Source organism: Mya arenaria, chromosome 12 (genome assembly GCF_026914265.1).
Source record: "Mya arenaria isolate MELC-2E11 chromosome 12, ASM2691426v1".
Taxonomy (NCBI): Eukaryota; Metazoa; Mollusca; class Bivalvia; order Myida; family Myidae; genus Mya; species Mya arenaria.
In genome coordinates, this window is record NC_069133.1 from 68,085,097 (window position 1) to 68,091,096 (window position 6,000).

Here is a 6,000-nt window from a genome sequence, read left to right on the forward strand (position 1 = left end):
GACCACATTTTGACCAGCACTGGTTCTTGTCCTTGGAAATTCCCTGTGGCTACAGCAACCAGACTGGCTATTGAAATAAACAATAAATTAGGGTTTTTAAGACATTTATAATGTATTAAGGTTGTTGTTTTTTAATGCATGAAGGGAAAAGGCTCTAATCTTTATGAAAGCAGCTCACTTTTCATTTCTTTTGCCTTCAGAAATGTAAAGTTTTAAATAAATGAATTAATGAATATATATGAATGATTGATAGAATGAATTAATGAAAGGTGGCATTATTTCTTTAAAATAGGGATCTCATTGTGTTGCTGTGATTGTTGAAGTAGATGTTTTCTTGTCCATAAGCTGAAAATCATATGCACACTAAATAAAACATCATTCTGCATCATATGTGCAGTAAGTTTTGTTTAATTGCTTATAGAATTTGCAATTAATGTTATGTTTGCTTAAAAGAGCAAAACAAATGTGCGAATAGATGCACAATACAGACCAAAGACTAATACAAGTCAGCAGTTTCATTAGGAAATAATATTATTATCAAAGCCCCACCAGAAATGATTGACAAACAACATGAAAGAAATTCATTTAAGAATGGAACAAACAGTATCAATGGGCTTATATGACCAAACTTACTCACTTTATACTTCAGTTTGGATACAATTTTCCATTATATGATCTTGAAGTACTAACAAATTACAGCATGTTGGCATGTTGGCATACACCAAGTACAGCTCGGTCGGGTGGGCAGCTTCGCGGGAGGGCTGTCTGGCTGGTTCTTCATCAGTTCCTCCTGGGCCTGTTTAAAATAAGAAGAAAGGAACAACAAAATTTTACTGAAGTGAGTGCTATTGGGCCACTTGCCTGTTGTTGTTTCTCTTGTCGTTTGGCCGTGCTTTTTCATTGAGAAAGTATATGTCGTTTATATTTTAAAAATCCCTCCATTTATACTTTGGAATTGAAAGTGAGGCTTTCATTTATAAGTTACCATCATTTGGAACAAGAAAGTCGCTTTTTTTTTTTAAATGTCAAAAATATATAAGAAAATTATATATTATTAATTTATATTATGTAATATTAGATTTTCAAATTTCATACTCAAACACCAACATTCTATGGCTAAGCACTGTCAACTGGCCAAATTTCAACCAGATGCCTGTAAAAATTAAGAATTTATAACAATTTAAAATAGCTCACCCCTCCAAAAGCTTCCTCTATATCAGGCGGGAAACCACAGTTATTTTTACTATATGTTTCATAAAGACACTAACCTGGCTTTTCACTTTAAAACAGTCCCAATTGAAAAACAAGAGGGCCAAGATGGCCCTATATCACTCACCTCAGTAAAATTTTGTGCTCTCGACTTGTTGATAATTAAAGGGCAATAACAGGGATTTGGCTTCTCTGATGTATGAAATTGTTACCTCGACAGTGTTAACAAGGTATTTCCATATTTGGGCTCTGTGACCCAGATTTTGACCCCAGATGACCCATATTGGAACTTGAGCTAGAAATCATTACAACAACCTTTCTGACAAATTTCCAGGATATTTTGGCTGAAAATATTACCTCTAAGAGTGTTAACAAGGTATTTCCATATTTGGGCGCTGTGACCTAGTTTTTGACCCCAGATGACCCATATTTGAACTTGTTAAGAGTTATTACTGGGACAAACATCCTGACCAAGTTTCATGACAATTGAGGCAAAAATGTGACCCCTAAAGTGTTAACAAACTAGGTGTGGACGGACAACAGACGATAGACTACGACGGACATTCATCGATCCTAAAAGCTCACCCTCAGCCTACGGCTAAGGTGAGCTAACAAGTAACTAACTGCTGTAGAACAATCCAAGGCAAAAAATGTAATCACAAGAAAACATAGGGTTGACCAATGCGTTTTCTCACAAAATTGAGTAGCAATGACCCTGAGGTCAAGACAGAATAAGGCTACAAACTACCTATTAACATAGTTCCACAGGCAATGATTTTTCCATTTTTTACATTGAAAACTATCAGTTTTTGCAATACAGTTTCAAATTATGTTAAGCTCTATGCAAAACGGCCACCTGTTTCTTCTCTTTCATTCAAATTTTATAAAATATTGATACTTGAACACAAGCACTCTTTTCTTTATTCATATCTGGATGGATAACTGTGGTCTTGAGCCACCTCTGGAAATAGCTGACCGATTCCCTGTATCTGTTTGAGGGACGGCAACACCCACTTAATGTTCTCGAGTTCCTCCACAGACTTGGAGATTCAGCTCATCTTCTGGGCATCACAGTCTTGCTGTTGGTTAAACAAGTAAGAAAGGTGTTAAAAACTTGTTGTTAAACATTTGATAGTTGACAAGCTCTATGCTCTGGTGACTTATATGCAGTTTTCACTTGAAAAGCTCTAATAAAACTCTGATATAAACTTATATTTAATTGTTTATTTGTTTTTTTTCAACATATAGATCATTTCAAAGCATTTCAAGATTTCATAAATTAGTGTTAATTACTGCTTCATTTTAGAAGAATGATAAATTACTAATTTAAGTTTGCCAGAAGCATATTTAAAAGAAATATCTGCACAATAACCCCCTTACCTGAATGCAGCTGTAGTCCAGGATCTTGACATGTCCCAACAATTTAAGGCCTTGTCCATAATCTTGGTGGGCATATCCACACTGTGTACAAGGTTCCATTATAAAACAGCCCCAACACCTGTACATGTTGGATTCAATATGTTATATAACTTAATGCTAAATTTGGTTGTTACTTGTCTTCACTCTCTAATGGTAAATTTTCCCAAATGGCCGGGTTCAAAATCAGTTATAATGACTGTACCAGACATAGAAAATAATGAATTATAAATGAACCACAATTACACATAAACAGCTGTACTTTACATGAATACATGACTATTATATATTATTAGTCAACTATTACATATTTGATGCGATACGCGGACAATCGCGAATCCAATATCAAACGATTGATGACATACATATGCCAAAACACGGCTTATATCTAACAACCTTGGCCAATATCAATCAAACTTGGCCTATATGAGTTTTGATTGGTTACAAAACTTGGAATATCTGAGTTGCATTTTGGTATTACAGTTGTATTTACCCTGTTGTAGAGTTTAATGAAAATTGTGTTTTTATACAGCAACAATATAAACAACAAAGGTGTCAATTTGACTTTTTGGCAAACCACTTACGAAATTAAGGCGTATATATATGCTACCTTAGACTGCACAGTGCTTGATTCATATGTATGTGCAATGTCACTTTAAGGATGCATGTCATAATCAGCAATGTTAAGTCTAGAAAAGCAGACACAGTAAATGAATAAGGGATAAATACTGCTTCAATGTGAACTTCAGGTTAGTTATTTTAATGTTTTTAACCAAAATGTATCATATTACCCGAGTTATTTGACCTCGGTCAGCTGTTTTCGCCTGCCCTTTCAGGCTTAGGAAAATAATGCTAACCTCTGACAAATAACTGGGCCAATATGAAATCACCTAATTAATAACTTTATAATATTTCATGTTTGGCTACTTTTCAGTTAGAAGTTTGAGGATTTTCCTGAACATAACAGATAAAAATCTTTCAATTAATTCTAATGTTTTTCTGCACAGTCACATGGCGATAATCCATTCCAAGCTCTTTATGGAATCGACTATTTGCAACTACAGTAAGTAACGGCTATTTTCCACTGTACTCGATCATCATTTTATCTCTACTTGACACTCTTTAAAGGTACATTGAGAATCCAAGGTATATTTTCAGCCTATCAAGAACATACTAATTAAAACCATTATATATAACCCACCTTATGGGCCATTATTCCCTCCTTGTCATCCTTGGCCAGTCGTCTGATCAGCTCCAGTAACTTCTCCCATTGTTTCTTGACGGCATGCTGCTAGCCCACCTGTACAGTGAATACACATGATGTTGTCAACAACTCGCGGAATAAGCAATTAAGTGCTGTTGTTTTTGTGATTTGACATTCAATACCCCGGTATATGCTAGATGTGCATCATCATCATCATCATCATCATCATCATCATCATCATCATCATCATCATCATCATCAAAATCAGCACCAGCACAGCATCATCATTGTAACCAATTTTGATCAGTGTATTTAACATGGACATAGCTCTACAAACACATACTGTTTTTGTTTTGTTTAATAAAGAAAATCGCATTCGTAAACAATGCATTAAATGTGTTTCCAGAAACCAAGCAGGGATGCTACGTTGAAAGAGGTCAATGAACTAACCTATGAAATTGTTTTCAGAGAGCAACAAGTTTAAATGTGATTATGATATATTATAATGAAATATTTTGGTATCATGATAATAAATTATTATAATGCAATTCATTGAATTATTGATTGAATAGCGGAATATATGCTTTTTACATGAAAATATTCCAACAAAATGTCCATAATTCTGAACTTCAAAATTTCATTACTTGACTTTACAGATAAGATATTTTTACAATTTAAACAGTTCTATAAACGTATTTTCAATCTCTTTCTGTATGTCCTATTTTCAGTCATATAATGCACTTTTAAAAAAAGATAGATGTTGCTATAATAACCCGAATTATGTCGTTCTCATTAAAAACAACGTACTTGAGTCTCCCAGAGTTTATCAGGTTCTGTAGAGAGAGGGCTTTCTCTGTGATCATGAAGCGGAGGATTATCTCTAGCTTTTCCACATACTGGGGCTGATGTAGGCTGTCCCTCAACACAATTGACAGCACTTCATTTTCTGGATCTATTCCTGCAAAAAAACAGAATAACAAAGTGATACTTAATTCTTAAATTGACTTGAGGTGAATTGGATTGAACCTCCTGCCTTGTGAAGTGTTTCACAATATAAGACTTTTTGCAAAGTTAGAAAAATTAGATTTAATTAAAAAGTTTCTGAAGAAATAGAAACTAAAAAAAATAATTAAATTCTGTGTTGCCAAAAAAAAGATAGGAAAAACCTCCTGTGATGCAACACAAATATAGCTTGTTTGACCACATTGACAATGTCATAAATACAATATTTCAAATTACGAAATTTTACTTTGTCAAATACTACCTTAAATCATTTCAAGAAACAATTCTCATCTATGCTCTTCCACATACACATACATTTGAACATGGCACACTTTGTAAACTTAATAGTACCTGGGGTTGTAAGGGATATATATGCAATGCTAATTTGGTCACGCAGATGGCCATAAAGCGCTCACCCAAGCAAAGGGTCACAACTCTGATAAAGCATTAATAACAATGTTGCAATTAATACATATCTTTACTTATGAAAATACCTTGTTTCATATTTGTAAAGGGTCATGCAATGAAGCTACCTGTAAAGTTACATTGAATTTGGCAGTGTAGTTTCAGAGGATATGTTTTTTTAAAGCAGACAGGAAGTTTGGCAGATTATTGTTGTTGTTGATCAATCTTGACCCCTTGTATTTTTGTAGAAGGTTACCGAAGGAAGCTTCCTGTAAAGTTTCATTGAATTTGGACTGATAGTTTCAGAAGAGAATTGTTTTTTAAACCAAAACAGGAAGTCAGCCATTTTGTTGATGTTGTTATTAATAAATCATGACCCCTTGTTGTATTTTGTAGGGGACACCCAAGGAAGCTTCCTGTGAAGTTGATTGCATTTGGCCAGGTAATTTCAGAGGAGATGTTTTTTTAAGCAATTGTTGACAGATTGACAGACGATCACAATAGCTTAATTGAGTTCTTCGTGCTCTAGTGAGCTAAAAAAAAGATAGTCAACAGGTCCTTATAGCATTTCAACTACACTTTGGTTGAAAAAATCACCATAGGAACATTCTGAGGCATGTAAAAGGTGAAAATAGATTTTTATGTGAACACATTCAGCTTAGTATTGATTCATTGATAGTCAACACATTTTCTGTGGTATTTTATGCCAAAGACCAGGCAGAACAAATGCAAACACTCGTCTGTGGTTGTTTTTCCAATCAAAT

The 6,000-nt window shown here is 34.2% G+C and overlaps 1 pseudogene; it reads right to left on the bottom strand.

Moving 5' to 3' along the window:
- LOC128210916 (probable ubiquitin carboxyl-terminal hydrolase FAF-X) overlaps positions 1–5,335 on the bottom strand; it is a 59,923-nt pseudogene extending 54,588 nt beyond the window's left edge.
- Positions 5,336–6,000: the final 665 nt, after the last annotated feature.